The sequence below is a fragment of the Trachemys scripta genome, chromosome 3 (genome assembly GCF_013100865.1).
Source record: "Trachemys scripta elegans isolate TJP31775 chromosome 3, CAS_Tse_1.0, whole genome shotgun sequence".
Lineage (NCBI taxonomy): Eukaryota > Metazoa > Chordata > Testudines > Emydidae > Trachemys > Trachemys scripta.
In genome coordinates this window covers 117757465-117778406 of record NC_048300.1, presented here as the reverse complement: position 1 = coordinate 117778406, position 20942 = coordinate 117757465, and positions in this window count along the sequence as shown.

Below are 20942 nucleotides of genomic sequence, written 5' to 3'. Positions count from 1 at the left end.
TTATTTATTTATTTATTTATTTATTTATTGTCATTACATTCTAATTTTCTAGCGCATTTTGCCATTTGCTTCTAACTTCCAATGTATCAGCCAAAGAATAACAACCAGTAAATGGTAAATGTTATCTCAACAATTTACACTGAAGCTAATTGCTGGTGATTTGTGGGTCCAGCATGACAGTAATGCCAAAAGAGGTAACAAAAAAGAATGTATTTCAACTGGCACTAAAGAAAGTATGAAAATGCCATCCTACATTTTATGTATTTTACCTGACCCAAGTCAGCATCCCTCCTTTAAATCATTTTTTCAAATTTTCTTTTTATATTTTCCAGCTAGCTAAATTATCCTGTTCAGTAAAGATGATTGACTGCAAATAATATATTGGACATGTTGGACCAGAGATGAAGTGAAAAAGCATAATTACATGAAGGTTTTAAGAAACTAGCTCCTGGTTTATGAATAAAAAAGTATATGGGAGACATTTAGATTTAACTAAGATTCAATGGAAAAGGCTGTAAAAGTTGAAAATGAAGTTAGTTCTGCGTTACTATTATTGTTTTATTAGGTTGGAATCAGTGAGGCTTAAACATATAGTATGCTATAGTCAGCAGCTCCATCAGTGTATCTCAGTACTGACCTGAAGGTTTCAACCTACAGTGGAGCGTGCCAAGAGACACTTACAGACTGCAGGCTCATTCAGCTCTAAGATAACCTATTGCCTCTGAAGAGAGCAGTATTGGGAATAGGTGGACAGCAGTAAAGTGGAGAGATGAAATCAAGAGGCTCATTTCACACAGGGTTCCTTGCAGCTGAAGGCATTTTTTTGTTGGCTCAGGTCACGATCTATTTCAAACACAGGTCACACATCAAGGTTGCAGCTGTGCAAGCTCTGAGCAAAAGAACTCTATTCACCGCATTTATCTAAACAACAGCAAAAGACTGGAAGGCGGAGTTGGACAGTGCAATGGAACGCTTGTTCCCATTAGATCCTTCTGTAAATATACCGTGGGAGAGAAAAAGAGAACTGTACAGGACCCCGGAGAACCTACTTCTGTCAGGGGCTAAGATGGAGAAGTCCAAAACCTTAACTAACTGTCCAACACATAATGCTTGTTTCCTGGTAACCATATGTGTATTTTAGCCCATAGAACCAGAATACTACTAATGTACATGAAACTGCAGCTGGCCTGATTCTCCTCTCACTAATACAAGGGTAAATCAAGAATAACTCCTGGGAAGTCATCTAGAAACAGCAGGGGAAAGCTGGTGTAATTCACACTGGGATTCCCATATACAATAATACATTTTGTTCAGCAATAATCTTTAGTTATCTCATAAGTCCCAAACTAGGACATACATTTTGGTACTGCCTTGATCTGGAAGTTGGGAGTCAGAAAGGACCATTTCCCCCTCATTTACAGTTTGGGTCACATTCTCTGTTCTAGTGAGGCTCCGTTTGTGCCACTCTGTTGGCAGAAAGGGACACTAAAGTCAGTTTAGCCAGCTACTCCAAAATTGTCCTACGATTAAGGGAGTCCCCAAATGGTCCACAATAGCCTTGAATGTAGGTGCAGAAAAGGGGTCATGACTGGGATTTCTCTTTGGTCCAGCTTTTTGCAGACCCTGGAAGAAATTCTTGGGCAGCACAGTGAAAGTTTCAGCAGCCGTGGGGCAGCTCTATTTACACTCAGGACCAAATCAGACTGCAGCAGCCCTTGAATTGGGAAGCCACAAAATTAGACGTAGGACCCCTATCTGAGGAGCCTCTGAAACCTATCTGAGGTATTCTGGTTAGCCAGACCTCTATATACTGTATGCTGGCTTGAAGAACTGCAAATCCCAGGGTGCTGTCATGGGTGCCCTCTGGGACTAGATTAAGCTTCTTGGGTCAGAGGCTGCTCCAAAGGTGGCTCCATTTTTTGTGCAGGGAGCTAGAAAAGAGAGCTGCTGCTCCCTTTGGGGTCTGGGGCAAATAAAACGGTCACGGAGCCTTTTTGTTGAGTTGCCAGAGTTGAAGACATGCAACTACAGTTGACAACTTGTTAGTGCTGGGCTCCTTCTCTTGAGCTAGGCATTGAGACCAAAAACCAGAGGCTGTCGGTTGTGCAGCAGATCTGACTTTGGCTTACAGACGATTGAGAAAAGAGTAAGTTAGCCCTGGGCTATGCTCTCTGGGTTGAAGATACGGTGTTAAGACTTACTGGGCAACTTAAGCTAGTCACAATACAAAATTGCCTCACTCCTTCTTGTTTCACCTGGGCTGCCTCTGTCAGACTTACAGAGTGCTGGCCTGAACTCCTGCTCACCCAGCGGGCCAACACAAGAGAGGGCCCAGGACTACACACTGAAGGGAGAGTGCACACTCAGGGGTGGGGTGTAAATGTTAATAGCGCTGGTTAGGTTTGTGTTGCTGTTGAAAGCTGCAGCCATTAGCCAAACTATTGCAGTACCACCTACTGACCTGGACAGCACAGTTATAACAGTTAAGCGATATTAATCTGTTGCATTTTCTATTGTATGTTGCTAGGAAAACTTTTAAGTAAAATTGTGTTGGTTTTATTTTGGGTGTTAATTGCCCTGTAAGACCTGTTATTTATACAGTTGTTCCTGGAGGCAACTGAGGTACACCTATAGGTATATACAGTGTCTGGCCTGATGGAGGCACCACCAACTATAGATAGTCATCTGAGTAAGGAGACTACTGCAGAGGGATGACTAGAGAATTCCCACCTCATTCCCCATCGCAGCTGGGATCCTCAGGATCTCCATTATTAACAGGTGGGATGCCTGCTCCTGAGTACCCTGGGAGGGAAAAGGGAGTTGAACAGAATAAAGCCATCTTCCCCCCACCACTCTCTCCATATCCTATAATGAGCATAGCTCAGCCAAATCCTAGAATCAGACTCTATACTTCCTTCTCTCCTTCCCCCCATCACTGCCACTCCATATTCTCTTTCCTATTTCCTTCATTAAACAAACAAAAAAAGGCATTTTTAGTAATTCCTTAACCCAGCACTGAGTCCTTTCCTCGATATCTTATTTGTGGAGCTTTGAATGCTGTGAGGTACACTTCTTATGGCCACTCTCCTTTCTCCCAGATCCTACGTATCTCTTCTGTGTCCTTTCACCTGTGCTCTCCTCTTCAGGACCAGTCCTAGAACCAAAATGCTCCAAAACATTCTTTCTTCTGCTTTGCATTGTCTATTTACCCCACCATAGCCTCCAAATTTACCTCTCTGTCTTGTTCCTGTGTCACATGGAGTCACACTTCTTGGGAGTATGTGACTGGCTTTGTCTCACATGCTGAAAATGCCCCATATTGGTTTACTATCTTGTGCAGGAGGGTGAGTTATTAAATGGTATGATGCATTTTCAAAGTCTCTTTCTAGTTTTGCTGACATGCTCCTCAAGGCTGCAGCGCCATTCTGCCCTGCTCCTGGAGCATCCCAGCAAAGAGCATTCTGGGAATGCCACAGCCCAGAATTTTCTCCGCTCCAATGTGGTACCACAGCATTTCAGCAGTGCAGCATTGTACAATTCTGTAAATTAAAGATACTTTAGCAATTGAACGGAACATCATGGGAGACAATGGAGTGCATAACTCTGATTAACCTTAAACCGGTCTTTGTCCCTTGTGCCTGATTTAAAACCCCATCTATGCAAAGGATTCCTTTTATGTACCAGACACAGCTCCATCCAGCCTGCCACACATCTCTAGATGTTAACCTGCATAGACTGCATATGAAATAAAATGTGGGAAAGATCTACAACCTCCCTCAATACCTCCCCTCCCTTCCTTTCCACCATCATCCTCACTTACTGAAGATGAAGGTTAATATTAAACATTGCATTAATGGCTGTCAAATCAATCATGATCTTCTCTGAGTTATGCTAGACAGAAGCAACACACTTTATAAGAAATCAGAGAAGGGCTTATGCCAAAAGTGGATGAGATAATGTAAAATCACTTATACAGGCACTCTGGAGATAGAACCCTGTTTAATATTTAATATAGTCATTAACCTGAGAACGGGAGGAAGAGGGTAATGGATGGCCTATTGCCTTCACCCACAGGACAAGGTTCTGAAGTGAGCCATTTCCCCTGAGGCAAGTATCATACATGCCTAAAATCTATAAAGCGGGTCACAGATAAAAGAAGTTTGAACAGTCTCAAAATTCCCACGAGTTATTTCAAAATTGCAGGATGCATCCAGAATCAAAGGCAGAGAGATTAACCCTACCATAGATGGCTGTTGGCTGTAGCAATCTAAATGCTCAATTAGTTTATTATGGCAACAAACATACTGTAGCAGTAAAATAACCAACACAGCTAGAGAAATTACAGTAAATAATTAATTATTGAAGAAAACTAACTGCAAGAAACATTACTCTTGCCTTTTCTTCTGTTTCTACTTTTTGCCCCTGCTTGGATGACCAGCTCTTGGGAATCACTTTTGAGCGACAGAGATCCATGAACCAGATTTCACAATGAGAAATCTGGGCTTACATTACAAAAAATAAGGATCTAAAGAAGTTTAAGCATTTAAATTTACAGGGAACCTTTTAAATACCCTGAATATTTTTACATAGAAACAATGTGTGAAGAGTATGTATTTATGCAGCATGTAGCTAAGTTTATACTATAATCATTATAATAATAGAGACCTATCATTGTTGGAACAGGAGAGGTATAATTTGCACATTCTTGCCCCAGTGCAGGCTGCAGCACCTATCTATTCAAGGTATTTATATTTCCCCAATTATCATGATATCTGAGCACCTAATGTGTTTGTCATCATAACACCCCTGTAAGGTAGAGACGTACCAGTATGTCTGTATTACAGACGGGGAGCTGAGCCATTGAGAGACTAATTGACAAATCCAAGGTACCACAAGATGTCTGTGGTGCAGCAGTGACTGAACCCAGGTCTCCCAAGTCCAAGGCTTTCCCCCAACACTTTTTTCCTTCACCTCTTTTTCCAATAAGGCTGGAGGGATAGGAGGGGCAAAAACCGGCCATTCATCCAGTTTCGGACTGGACAGTCCTCTTTTTCTAAGTATCAGAGTGGTAGCCATGTTAGTCTGTATCCACAAAAACAACAAGGAGTCTGGTGGCACCTAAAAGATTAACAGGTTTATTTGGGCATAAGCTTTCGTGGGTAAAAAAACCCACTTCAGATGCATCTGAAGAAGTGAGGTTTTCCACCCACAAAAGCTTATGACCAAATAAATCTGTTATTCTTTAAGATGCCACCGGACTCCTTGCTCTTTTTCTAAGGTTTCTTCCCTGTCCAGTACTGAGATGAAACCAGACGTGGTTTTGTCCAGTATCATTGATGGGGCAGACCATTTTGAAGAGTATGTGCCAGTGGAGGAGGGGTAATGCCATGCCTGGAAGTACTGGAATGTCCAGTATTCTGGGGATATGGCAGAGGCCACTCTACAGGGGCAAGTTCATCCCAAGAGGAAGGGACGGGTGGTTTCCACTGCCACACTTTCTCAAGGACTTCATTAAATAGAGACTGAAGTTAGGAATATGCTGAGTCAGCCACCTCTCCCAGATGTCAGCAGTGCTAATTGTGAGATTGTGCTGGCTGCCTGGGGGCACCCTGGCAGAGGGGAAATAGTAGCTGCTTTCTATCACTGCAGCTTCATGATGGTGGACTTCCCACTGCTGGGGCACACTGCATCTGGAAGCTGGTATAGGCCCAGGATGCATCTGGCCTGTTGAAATAGAGCAGGTCAAAAAAGGGACCATTTTTTTTTCAGACAAGTCTCATTTTCCTACCAGCTTTACACTGAATGTTGATAGTATACTGTACAAATTTACAGAATGCTACTTACAGATACAATCTAAATGCTACATGGCAACAAATAAAGTATGATTTCTAAACATTAGGGTCAATAATCATTGCTTATTTTTCTCACAGTGAGATAAATGCCTGTTAGCTGTACTATTATTATAAATTAGTTGACAGTAGTGACCGAAGACCCTACTGAGGTCCTGTTGTGTTAGGTACTGTATAAACAACTAAACAAGGCATTTCCCTCCCTGAAGAGTTTGCAGTCCAAATAGACAAGATAGACATAAGAAGGAGGAATTAAATCCAGCATACAAGCAGAAGTTAGGCTGATGATAGGTCACAGATTATTACATCCATCTATTGTATTTTAATGGAAGGATTCATTTGGGACCTTTGGGTATTACTTTAAGATAAATAATAAATAATCCTGAAGAATGCAATCAAACTAGTGATTTAACTTGGAGGAGTCTGTTTCAAAAGACCTTCCTTTCTTTCAAATCAAAGACTAAGCTGCAGTATTTTGAACACTGTAAAAATGTCTACAATAGAAAAGGAGTGATTTCTGACTTCCAAAGTTCAGCTAAATATTATGCACTACTAGCTTTCAGGATATACCAAGAATCAAGCTCTGTAAGAAAAGGATCAGATTTTCAAAGATAATTAGAATATAAAAACACAGATAAGGTGACCAGTGGGATTTTCCAACGCCTCTGAGCACATTAGGCACCTAACTCCTATTGAAATCAAGAGGAGTAAAGCATCCTTTGTGCTTTTGAAAATCGCAGTAGGGGCCTATTTGCATCTTTTAAAATCCTGCCTGATGGCCCTATGGACTAATACATTATTTTGTTCCACCATCTCTTCTCCCAAGAAGACTCTAAATCCAAGTACTGGAGCTACTGCACTTGATGCAACCTATTTTTAAATCCTGCATGTTCATGGAGGGGGAAGTAGGAAGGACTTTGCTTTATTGAAGCCCAGTCCTGGGACGTGCTGAGCATCCTGAAACCCTGTTGAATTCCAGGGGAGATGAGGCAGCTCATGCCTTGAAAGATCAAGTCTCACATGGTGCAGTGATGTAGGATAAGGGCTGACACATCTCCACGCTGTTATAGCACGAGCCGCCGCATCCTATTCTTATTATCACACTGCTATGTATTATGACTGTAGTGTCATTAGTTTTTGTGGCACTTTCTAAGGAAATAAAGAGACAAGCTCCCTGCCACAAGGAATCTGTAGTCTCAATTAGGCCCATATCGTAACACAAATGACAAGTTGTATGGGGACAGGAAAGGAGGAAGAGACAAATGTCAATGATGAGAAGGGAATATTGCTCTGAAGGGAAGAATAGATTACTGTAGCAAGCAAATCATTCTTTTGCACATTTATTGCTTACTTAGTTAACCTATTAACACAACCATAATAATAATATAACTGCTACTAGTTCTATAGAGGGTTAGATAAGTGCAGAAATTCTTAAAATCAGTACAGGAAAGAAGCTGAAAGAAAAAGTCTTTAAATTCTTGGTTTCGTGTAGCAAATATCCTTGCATTTCCTGCACATGTTCAATTCCATTTCACCTTATGTCTCATCTAGCTTCAGCTTACATGAATTTGTCTGACTTCAGCTTACAACTATTGGTATAACAAGATCCAGTGGCTGGAAGTTCAAGCTAGTCTAATTCAGACTAGAAATAAGATGCACATTTTTAACAGTGAGGGTACCTAGCTATTGAAACAACTTAGCAAGGGTTGTAGTGGATTTTCCATCACTGGAAGTATTTAAATCCAGATTGCATGCTTTTCTAAAAGATCTTCCCTAATTCAAATGGGAATTATTTTGGGGAAATCCCACGCCGTGTGTTATACTAGATGATCACAATGGTCCCTTCTGGCCGCATATTCTATAAATCTATGAATGCATTCTTTCCCATAAGTGACTTCAAAATCTTCAAATGAGCATCAAGCTGCTTCTAAAATTACGTCCACTGTTGTCCATAGCTAAGCTCTTGTTCTGGCATAGACTCAGACATGCACTTACAAACTGAATTTGTTGTGTGCTAACTGGGTACTTTGATACCTGCCTATTTGTGGGCACAAATCTATGGGCCAGATTCTTCAGCCTGGCCCAACAGCACTTGCTGCAGGATACAAGGGCCAGGGAGGAAAAGATGGCTTTTAAGACACTTCTCTGCTTCCCCAGGCCTAGGGCTGGATATGGGTTGGTTCGGTCCCAATGTAACTTTCAGCAACCACTATCCTGGCAATAACTGTCCCCTAAGGGAACAGTTTTACTGGTCAGGGATCAATGACGCACAAGTCTGACTGGCCACGTCACCCCTCCCACTGACGGCTAAGTGCTTCTCTGGCTTGCTGGACTTGTGGGAAGAGCGTAATTTCCAGTTCTTGAATTTGGTCAGATCATCAGCTGCAATACCCCTGCCTTGCAGCAATGCTTCAGCTTTTTAATGAATACAAATTAAGCAACTGTCAGTTCTATATTGCATATGGAAAACAGCTCCTCCAACAACACAGTGCCTGCTAACACCAGGCTGAGGCATTGCTTCAGTCCTAACTCAGGGTTTGTCTGCACTGGCGGTGGAGGTGTAATTTCCAACTTAGAGAGATATATCCATGCTAGCTCTGATTGAGCTACCTCATGTACTAAAAATATATGTGTAGGTGTGGTGGCATGAGCAGGAGGACAGACTAGCCATCTGAGTACAAGTCCTAGGTATATATTCGGGCAGCTAGCCTATCCCACTGCATGCTAACTTGATCACAGCTAGCACAGGTATGTCTATCTGACCTGGAAATTATACCTCCATCTCTAGTCTAGACATACCCTCAGAGTCTGATCCAGCTCACAAAAGATTTCCATTGCCTTCATTGGGAGTTGGATCACTCCCTCAGAGAGCTTAAAGAAACCTCTATGACTCTTCCTGCAGCATCTTGTATGTTTCTAGTGACTCTGTTTCCACCAAATCCAACTTTGCTATTACTGTTATCTGATGCGATCACAGCCAAGGTGATACAGCTACATCATACATCTCAGTGGCAGTAGCCTTTAAATGAGTTCGTTTCAGAGCTGCTTTGCTGCCCTGCTGTTACGCTGAGAGTCACCTATTAGCGCTGAATATTCTGTCCTTCTTCCTAATAATGGACATTTTTCTCCCTGAACTTTCTGCTTTTGTGCTTTGCTGAACTCTGCTATTTATTGTAGTTGAGACACAGCAATATAAAAGCTGTAAATCAGTTGCTAACGTTGAGAGGCTGTGGTTGAACTCAAACATTTTTATAATGGTTAAGTGAATCTGGAGTGGAAAAAAATTGTAATACACTTTTATACCTGTAATTTCTGCCCACGTAAGAAGAAATGTTAAAGGAAGCTGAGTTCAGAGTCAGAAGTAAAGTGGCCTTTACCATCAGAGATAGTTGTGTAATAATTAAAAAAAAACAACCTGCTGAATGATGAATCACAGCATTAAAAGAAATCTCCCAGTAAGTTCCACATCCTTGCCCATGCTTACAGCAAGCAATGGGGGCATTTAAATGAAATGCTAAACTCTTAATGACTGGCTAAAAAAAACAAAAACCTCAGGGTGATATTTTAAAGCATGGCAACCAATATGGCTTGCTTTATATGTTTGAATGTTATGTTTGAAATTGATAGTCGTTTCTAATGCTGATAAAGCAGCAAAACTTTTTCGCTTGCTTTGCTATCACTAAATTTCTAAATTTAGAGTGAGCCATTCTGTGTGAAGAATTCTGTGAGCCATTCGTTAACATACTGTATAGTGCCAATGTGTTTTTACTCTTTTTTGATAGCGATACTTTATTTTTCTAAACTCAATTTTTAAAAACCAACCAGATACTGTATATCATTTCCTGTTGTAATTCAAAGCACCATCCAGTGCTTTGTATTGTTAAACAGGATTTCACAGCACTGTTTCCACCCCCCTTTATGTTAATTACATTTCACTGAAAGATAGTGTGGTCTAGTGGGTAGGACAACAGATTGCAACTCAGAAGAGCTGGCTTTTGTTCTTGGTTCTCCCACTGATGTGCTGTGTGACTTTGGGCAAGTCACTTCACCTCTGTGCCCTTATTTAACCCTCGCACCTCCTGTCTCTTTTATGCTGCAAATGCCTCAGGGCTGGGATTGTCTCTTACTATGTTTGTATAGCTCCTAGTACGATGGGGCCAATACAAAATGTGGTCTCTAGATTGTTACCATAATAAAATAACATAATTGTAGCCCTTCTGGCAGATGGTGTCAGCAGCAACAAGGGCTGGGATCAATATCTATGGGTTCCTCTTAACAATTAAAAACAGAACCAGCTTCAGGCCCCACCCGGTAATCTGGGGAAACTAAACACCACCCCTAGGAGCAAGCACTGAGTTGAGGTATAACAAAAGAGCACTTTTATTAAAAGGGAAAGTGAACCCAGCATTAATTTGTTAAAACACCACGACCACAATTCAAAAGCTTGTAACCATAAGCAAACACCAACCCCACAGTACATTGGACAGCATCCTTTGCCTCAGTTTCCCACCTTGCGGCATTGTGAAAGTCTAATGAATGAATGCCCCTTTACCATGCTTATAGCAAACAATGGGGACATTAAAATGAAATACTAAACATGTCCCTTTTCCCTCCACTGCACCTCACTCACAGTTGGTTTTCCTTGGTCAGCAAAGACCCAGATTTCAGAAGTGCATTCAAGCGGGTTCCCCTCCCACCTCTGAAAGGTAGGAGAGGGCATTGAGCAATGTCTGCTGCTCCCGCACACCTCTACATCTGGCTTATTGCCACTGCTTTAGCTGTTTCCTCTGCTGCTGCTGCTTGCCACTCACTGCCACTTTTGCCATGCTGTGTTCTGAGGTTCGACCATTTAGCCAAGCTTTTAATGATTTCAGCTCTCAGCAATTTCACTGGGTGCAGGGAATCCAACTGCTAGGCAGCCTCTGGGTTGTCTTTTACTGCAACACTGCTCCCCCTCCCCCTAAGATTTTGCTTCTAGACCTGCTTATCAGTGATTCAACTCAGGTAATCACTGAACAGAAACAATAGACTCTCCACTGCATATAACCAGACCTGTCCTCAAACACTGGAGCAGAGAGAGTCAATGGGTGTCTAGAACTCCTTCAGAAGAGGCCACACCACCCCCATAGAAACAGTCTCCAGATCTTCTCTTTTTCACTGGGATTTGGTATTCCTACTCCTGCTTACAAAGTGAGTTTCAGTTTCCAGCATGCGACTCCCCAGGGGGACATAGAGGGTCAAGTGCCCCCCCCTCCAGCAGCCAGCCCCGATGGGGAGTGGAAGAGGCAGAGCCAGACCTGGAGTGAAAGGGGTGAGGCCAGAACCTCTTCCAGCCATGCTGAGATGCGCAGCAGCTGCCTGGAAGAGCGCCTGGCTGTGGTGTCAGGCTGCACCCAGCCCAGGCTCAGCTTCCAGGGACAGCTGTGGAGCGAGCTGGAGTTCCCCCTCCCTCCCTAGCATGCTCGGAGTCAGCCCCTGTCCCAGGAAGCCAAGCCTGGGCAGGGAGTAGGCTGCTGCTGCCACCCCTCCCCAGCCAGGCTCTCTGGCAGCCAGCTGCTGCTGCTGCATACAGAGCATGCTGGGAGGCAGGGAGGAGGGGCTCTGGCTCACTTGGCCCCTGTTCCAGAAGCTGAGCCTGGGCAAGGAGCATGTCTGCCACCACTGCCACCAGGTGTTCTCCTAGGCAGCTGCTGTGCTGCACCGGGCAGCGTCTGGGAGCGGCTCCATCCCACTCCCCACCTGGGACTGGCTGTCAGGGAGAGCAGCTGAACGTGCTGGGGGGGAACTGGCGCAGCAGGAGGACAGAGCCCCTCCCCCCCACAGGTAACATGGGGTGGAGGGAGGGCAGGGGTAGCATGGGGGCCCCAAGCTGGAGGCGGGATGGGGAGGAGACACATGGGGAGGTCACATGTCCTCCCCTTTAGCTGGTGCCGCCCCATACTGGTACCTCAAAACCAGCCAAAATTGATGACTTTCGCAAAGCCGCTCCACCTGCTGAGCACCTAGGCAGAGTAAGTGTGTCTGTGCAAATATGGTCTGCTCCTGAAGTCTTTTTTTCCCAGTTTGTCAGGCGAGAGCTCATTCAGACATAATTTTCACCCCATTACATCATATTCAAATAAAAAAAATGTATACCACAGAAGCAAGAGTTTGGGCAGAAGCAAGTTATAGAGAGACTGTAGTTCTATGTTTCAGCCATTTAATTATCTTTACTTTTAGGGAGTGGGCCACACAGGATTCTTCCATTTTAATTTTCCATTACCATTCTCAGAGGACCTGAGCTGAAGGTCTTGTCTACTCTGAGGATTTGCCCCAATTCCAGCCATTGGTGACCAGCCACTGAGGCAGCTGCACTGATGCATCCTCCCTTTGGTTCACACCAAGTTAGTATTAAATTAAGATCTGAGATCTCCTCTATACAATGTATTTGATAGTTTAGTTAGTCTGTTCCATCACTAACTACTGTGATCCTATATGTATGGAAGGCAAAAATAAGAATTCTGTAAATGGCAATTGGGTTTTATACTCTGAGCCATAATTTATGAAGTTTTCCAACTGAACATATAACCAGGGTTCCAATAAATTATACTGACCTGCTTTTTATTTTGTTTCTAAACTTTATAATGTAAATATGTGGAATACACTCCAAAGTAAGTCAAAACTAAAATGGAATGCATTAATGTTTGTTTTATATAGTATTTTAGCCAAGAGCTCAGAGAGCTGCATAACCTAATAAAACATGATTAAATACAATAAAAAAACATAATTAAAACACCCTCACTTATACCCAGAGAAACAAATCCAGTGGAGCAATGCAAAAGAATGAGGAATATGGGACGGGTAATAAAACATGGGGCCAACAATAATCATACTAAAAACTCCTTTGAATTAACATGTTCAGATATGTTTAAAGTAGGGAGACATTATGGCCCTGATTCGACAAAGCACTTACGTAGATGCTTAATTCCATTGAAATCAAAGGGAGTTAAGCATGTACGTAAGTATTTTTCTGAAAAGGAGTGAACATAAGGTTGTGTTTAAAATTAAGCCTGTCTTTAAGTGCTTTACTGAATTTGGGTTTAAATGAGAAATATGTTATTTGATCAGTTGAACTACAAGCAGGATGTAGCCGCAAAAGTGACATCTTTTGGCCTTAGTGAGAGATCATCTGTATGACTGCTTAATAACCTTTCACAGATCAAATTCCAGGTGGCACTTTTAAAAAGAGTCTATGTTCTGGTTGACCCAGTCCCATACAGTGTCATGTGCAGATTATCCCTGCCAGAGGCAGGAGAAATCTTCATCAGACTGGGGTGCGTGGCATCTGGTTAGGGTGTTTATGTACTAAATTACTCAGACCACACCCTCCGGGCCCTGCTCTGGATTGTCCAACTCACAGAACACCTGTGGAAGAGCCTGCAAAGTGACATCTTCAGGGGCTTGGTGGAAGTAGAAGACATAAAACACTTCTGCCCTAAACAACACCTCCTTTGGCTGTGTCTTTTCTGCCATATGCACATGCATAACCTGCTGCCATATTTGGCCCCATAACGTTACTGAAACATAAAGGGTAGTATTTAACTTCTTAATTAATGTTATTTATAATGGTAGTAAAATTAATTAAATTCTGTAGGTTACATATTTTAACTGTTACTATTATTTATTAATTATATTGCATCAGTAGAGTAAATGTGCTGTTCAAAATTACAGGTGGAGCTTGGGGGGAAAGGAACTCATTAACAATAATGTTGCTGTACATAATTTTGTTACTTTCATGTGATTTGGATTTATTCCAGGACACTGAATGGATGTATCAAAACTAGAATATCTGCAAGTAAATAAAAGGACTACAAATCCTTCAAACCCACCTCCATTTGAACTGAACTATTAAGTTTCTTTCCTTTTGGACCCTGACTTGAATTGTCCCAGTTCTTCCATTTAAACCAACCTCTGTGGGAATTTAGCAGAGCATTTAATCACCCATTGACACATTATTGTATCTGCTGAGATATGCATTAAGAATAATACACATTGTGCAGAAAGCTTACTAAAATCCTTCCATAAAGGTGACATGGTAACAGCACCAAAAGGACCAATTCTAATGCAAATCTCTATACAAAAGTACCATTAGAATGTTACTCATGCAATGTATAATATGGAATGAAATCCATATTCAAAGCATTGTGAAATACTATAGAACTATTGTGTGTGTCAAGTAGACATATTTCAGACTTTAGAAACTGCCATTTCGACAATATTTTTGTCATAACACCAAAAGGGGTTAGTCTATGGTATAAAGAGCCTGCAAAGTTCCATTCTTTATAATGTAATCTTTTGTTAGAGAAGTTAATTAAGGTAAAGAAATGCAAAACAACATTCCAAAGCACCAATTATACTCTTCCTTTCCTTACATATTATAACAGAAATCCAGCTACATTTATGTAAATCAAATTCAATTTAGAAGATACACACACACACACACAAAGATCGAAGTTGACTCCAGCCTGACAACTTCTAGACCATGTTGCAGTATAATGTAAATAAATAATAGCAACAGAATTCCAAGCACAGCTCAGTATGGATATGTTAAACAGGGATGGGTGGTGCTATAAAGCAAAATTATTTATCATACTGAAACATTAGAATAATTAAGTATGAAATCATTGTGTCAGTAAAGAACTAAGGTACACAGGACCTGATCCTCAGCTTGTGTAAGATGTCTGTCATTGCTCCATTGACTTGTACAGAGCTGTGACAATATACACAAGTTGAGGATTTGGCACATTAGTTGCCTCATGCATGGTTTGGTTGACAGAATCACAAAAGTTCCTATGATGACACATCCAGAAATGTGGCCTGGTTCTTCAAAAATTCGTTATCTCCAGACAGTTGCTGGCCATCAGAAGTTACCACTGGAACTGATCCTGCTGCCACTCAAGGAATGGAAGAACTCCCTTACAATGAGTAGAGGCTGGATCAAGCTCATGTAAGTTAATGGGAGTTTAAAGCACTCAACATTCCACAGGATTGGGTCTATGGGAGGATGTGATTCTACCCCTACCTGTTACAAGATAGAAATTATATTGTAATCACACTTGTTACCTTCCTCTCATCTACCTATGTACTCTGCTCCTCATTGAAGGTAATTAATTCCTTTATTTCACATTTAAATCCTGTTTTAAGTAGTATATAATTCTTCTGCTGTCCCTCTACAGAGGGATAAATTTCACCCTGACACAGTAGCCAGTGGAGTACTGATTCCTGTCATGTGACAAAGGTATAAACTTTCGTAATCGGGACCATGTCATGTGACTGTGGTCAGGAAATAAAGAGGAATCTCTTACCAGCACTCCAGTGTGTCACACACGTATTACGCTCACTGTGCCAAACCACTGCTTTTGGTATTACACCTGTGTATGTATGCCTATCTCTTACTCCTTTTCCCCATCTTTGAATTAATCCCAGTGGAGGAATTCTCATACATACTCACACATAACACACATGTGTTAGATACATAAATCCCTTATATAACACTATTTTGTTATGTTTCTCTATCTATTAATTAGACCACTCTCCCATGTGCTGTGGTGAATCCTCCTTTGCACCAGGACTACTTCTATAAGCAGCCCCATATGTTAATTTCTGAGCCCCCTGCTCTAATATTTCACTCCTCATTTTATCTTTACCTTTTAACTTTAGCTACCACTCAGCTGTAAATATCTTTGAACACATGTAGTAATTCCCACTAATCTCTCTTTCTTGATCAAGGTAACTTACAACTTCATGCTGCAACTAATTGTTTCCAAAGTGTTCCTCTTTCGCAAGAGGAATATCTTCAACCTCTGTCTTCTTGTTTGAAACCTGTTATCTGACAGTAACTTTGGTATGACTCTTGACCAAGACATTTCCTGACTACGAATCTGCCTATAGTCATCTCCACAACTTTGTCTGTCTACATCAGGGGTCGGCAACCTACGGCACATGTGCCAAACACGGCATGCAAGCCGATTTTGAGTGGCACACTGCTGCCTGCCGCGGTCCCGGCCCCCAGTCCCACTCAGCCCTTCCGCCCACCGATCTCTCCTGCGGGGGACAGGAGGCAGAAGCTTAGTCCTGTGGCAGCCATGTTCCCTCCCCCACCCTTCTTCCCCCAGTGTGGTGCTTTCTGGCCCCTCCTCCTCCCTCTCCCTGCCGCCGATCAGCTGATGGCCCTTGCAAGGGGGAGGGGGAGGAGTGGTAGCGTGCTCCCTGCTCAGTAGAGGAAGCAGAGAAGAGGTAGGGTTGGGGCCTTGGGGAAGGGGGTGGAACAGGGCATATCCCTTCCAGCCCCCTGCCATGAGCCACTCAGGCTCCTGACCCCTGAACCCCTCCAGCCTTCTGCCCTGTTCCTCCACACACCCCCAGCCCTCTACCCTGACCCCTGAACCCCCCACACACCCAGCCTTCTGCCCTGCACCCCCACAGCCCCATCCCTCTGCCCTGACCCCTGAACCCCCCCAGCCTTCTGCTCTGTACCTCCACACACACCCAGCCCTCTACCCTGACCCCTGAACCCCCAAACACACCCAGCCTTCTGACCTGCACCCTCCCCACACCCCCAGCTCTCTGCCCTGAGCCCTGAACCCCCCCACACACACCCAGCCCTCTACCCTGAACCCCCCCCCCAAGGGCTGGAGTCCTGGCTGCCAGCCCCTTGCCAGCCGGCGTCCTGGCTGCAGGCCCTGCTCAGCCCGCTGCCAGCCTAGGTGAACAGAACCCCAGCTGGCAGCGAGCTGAGCAGGCTGGCAGCGTAAGATCAGCATTTTAATTTAATTTTAAAGGAAGCTTCTTAAACATTTTGAAAACCTTGTTTACTTTACATACAACAATAGTTTAGTTATATAATATAGACTTATAGGCAGAGGCCTTCTAAAAAACCTTAAAATGTATTACCAGCACACGAAACCTTAAATTAAAGTGAATAAATGAAGACTTGGCACACCACTTCTGAAAAGTTGCCGACCCCGGTCTATATCAACACTGCCTTGATGTTGCCTATGCTGAAATACTCATTCATGTCTTCATTTCTACTTGTTGGGACTATTGCAGCACCCATCTCTACTCAACTCCCAGCTCTCTAGACTCCAGCATATGTGAAATGATGCTGCCCACTTTTCCCACATACAGAGAAAAGTGGACTGCAGTATCAAACAACTCCATGAGCTTCCTAGTCATTTCAGGATTCAGTTAAAAACTGGCTTCCTTGTTTTTAAACCTCCTATAGATGTGTTCCCCTGTACGTGATGGATTGTCTTTCTTTTCACTCTCTGTGCACACCTAGCACTGGCCTCCTCTCTGCCCCCTCTACTCCTTCTCATGATTGTTGGTATGGAGAACCTTTTCGTCTGCATCTTCTGCCATCTGGAATAACCTTCCAGTATTTCATCACTTCTTCCATACAGCAAAGATTTTCAAACATCACCTGGAAAAAAGTCTTGTTGTCTCATTTTCCTTTTCATTTTAGCATTTTTTAAAAATCTAAATAAATAAATAAATCTGCCTCTGGATTTCTCTTTTTTTCTGCTTTCTTTTTCTTTGTTCATAGATTTATAGATTTTAAGGCCAGAAGACACCATTATGATCAACTAGACTGACCTTCTGCACAGCAACACAAGTTGTGGACCCTTACCCAATAATTTCTGCATCAAGTCCCTCACTTCTGTTTGACCCATTGCATAATTTTTGGAAATACATCCAATCTTTGTTGAAAGATTGAAAGCAATAGAGAATCTATCATATCCCTAAGTACGTTGTTCCAATGGTTTCTAACATATTCCAATGAGTTCAGAGGGACCCATGCACATGAGTGAAGGCTACAGAATTGAGCTTTAGATCACTTAATAACAAGACTGGAATTTGTCCCAACAGCTGAAACTTAGTTAAAAATTATGTAAAAGAAATAACAGGATCCAACTCATTCTTTCTTAACTGTGTTGGTTCTGCAGGGCTAATGTAAGTAAAGAGCGGGGGAAACTTTTTTTTCACTCTAAAGTGAGTAGTTCACTCAGACTACACACAGAACAGAACTGGTCTCATGAATAAGAAGATGACATTTCTACAATCATTTTTCAGAGCAGAATGACATGTAATGTGTCATATATGAATTAAAGTTAAAACAGAAACTTCCTTGGTAGGATCATGGATCCCAATAGTTATAAATGGAAAAGATGTATCAAGTCAACTAGCTAATCCTCCTACCAATTCAGTTCCTAAATAAGGTGTCCCATTTAGTTTTAATTAAACCAAATGATTGGGGGATACATTTGGGGGGAAATTATTGTATAACAGAAGAACCGCATGGTGACTTGCCTGCCTGGTGCAAAGGTTGCAGATCTCTCGAGACATCTAGATAGACTTATGTGTAGTCCTGTGTAGTCCTGGGGAGGAGCCAGTGGTCATGACACATATAGGTACCAATGACACAGGAAAGGATAAGAGAGAAGTCCTGGAAGCTAAATTTAGGCTGCTAAGTAAGAGATTGAAGTCCAGGACCTCTATAGTAACATTCTCTGAAATGCTTCCAGTTCCATGCGCAAGTCCAGTTAGACAGGCAGAACTGCAGGGTCCCAATGCGTGGATGAAACAATGGTGTATGGAGGAGGGGGTGAGATTTATTAGAAACTGGGGAAACTTTTGGGAAAGGGGGAGCCTATACAGGAAGGATGGGCTCCACCTAAACCAAAATGGAACCAGATCACTGGCATTTAAAATTAAAAAGGCCGTAGAGAATTTTTTTAAAATAAGGGTTGGGGGAAAGCTGACAGGTGCGGAAGAGCATGTGGTTCGGACACACACATCCCTTAGAGGAGGATCTATCAATGGAGATTCTCTATGTCCTAGTAAGGAGGGGAGGATGGAAGATGATAAAATAGAGGTAACAAGGAGCCCGGTGGCACTTTAAAGACTAACAGATTTATTTGGGCATAAGCTTTTGTGAGTAAAAACACTCACTTCTTCAGTGCATGGAGTGAAAGTTACAGATGCAGGCATTATATAATGGCACATGAAAAAAAGGGAGTACTGGACTCCTTGTTGTTTTTGTGGATACAGACTAATATGGCTACCTCCTGATACTTGACAAAATAGAGGTAGGATCTGATGAGAAACAGTCAAATGAAAAAAAAGTCCCATTCAATTACATCGTGTAATGGCATACAGCTAAAAAGTGACAAGTTTTTAAAGGGCTTATATACCAAAGCTAGAAGTGTAAATAATAATAGAATGCATTAGAGTACATAAGAACGGCCATACTGGGTCAGACCAAAGGTCCATCTATCCTGTCTTCTGACAGTGGACAATGCTAGGTGCCCCAGAGGAAATGAACAGAACAGGTCATCATCAAGTGATCCATCCCGTTGCCCATTCCCAGCTTCTGGCAAACAGAGGCTAGGGATGCCATCCCTGTCCATCCTGGCTAATATCCTCCACGAACTTACCTAGGTTTTTTTTAACCCTGCTACAGGCTTGGCCTTCACAACATCTTCTGGCAAGGAGTTCCACAGATTGACCATGCATTTGTGAAAAATACTTCTTTTTGTTTGTTTTAAATCTGCTGCCTATTAATTTCATTTGGTGGCCCCTAGTTCTTGTATTATGAGAAGGAGTAAATAACACTTCCTTATTTACTTTCTCCATACCAGTCATGATTTTATAGAGCTCAGTCACACGCACCCGTTGTCTCTTTTCCAGGCTGAAAAGTCCCAGTCTTATTAATCTCTCCTCATGTGGCAGCCGATCCATACCCCTATTATTACTTTTGTTGCCCTTTTCTGAATCTTTTCCAATTCCAATATAGCTTTTTTGAGATGGAACCACATCTGCATACAGTATTCAAGATGTGGGCGTACCATGGATTTACATGGAGGCAATATGATATTTTCTGTCTTATCTATCCCTTTCTTAATGATTCTCAACATTCCATTTGCTTTTTTGACTCCTGCTGCACATTGAGCGAATGTTTTCAGAGAACTATCCACAATGACTCCAAGATCTCTTTCTTGTGTGGTAACAGCTAATTTAGACCACATCATTTTATATGTATAGTTGGGATTATGTTTTCCAATGTGCTTTGCATTTATCAATATTGAATTTCATCTGCCATTTTGTTGCCCAGTCATCCAGTCTTGTGAGATCCTTTTGTACCTCTTTGCAGTCTGCTGGGACTTAACTATCTTTAGTAGTTCTGTATCTTCTGCAAATTTTGCCACCTCACTGCTTACTCCTTTTTCCAGATCATTTATGACTATGTTGAATAGGACTGAGCCCAGTACAGACCTCTGGGGGACACCACTATTTACCTCTCTCCACTTTTTAAAGGATGCCTTTTTGCCTCTCACTGCTTCTTTGACTTTGTTGTTTAGCCACAATGGCACTGTTTTGGTTCTCTTACTACATTTTTTAATTTGGGGTATACATTTAAGTTGAGCCTCTATTATGATGTCTTAAAAAAGTTTTCAGGCAGCTTGCAGCTTGCAGGGATTTCATTTTTTGCGCTGTTCCTTTTAATTTCTGTTTAGCTCACTTCCTCATTTTTGTGTAGTTCCCCTTTCTGAAATTAAATGCTACAGTGTTGCATTGCTGTGGTGTTTTCACCACCACAGAGATGTTAAATTTAATTATATTATGGTCACTATTACCAAGAGGTCCAGCTATATTCACCTCTTGGACCAGATCCTGTGCTCACTTAGTCTTGGTAGTCCATCGAATCCGATGATGACAAATCTGTGCAGATCATCAGTTGTTGGTCTTATGGTGTGCCCTCTGGTGACTGTACAAGCCAATTCTAGAGGTGCACATTTTGCTGCAGATGGTGCATGGGAAGTTCGCGGTCAGTGGATTGTGCACTGCTGATGCTCTGTGACGTCCTTTGCGTGCCTCTTGTAGACACCAGCAGCGGTCTTCCTCAAAGGCGATGCAGGTATTTCTGACTGTTGCATGCCACTGTGTTCTGTCGCTGGCGGTGTCCTCAAGGTCCCTAGGGTTGATACTGCTGTGGTGCAGATTGGTTTTGATGGTGTCCTTGTAACGTTTCCATGGATGACCTATATGCCGGAT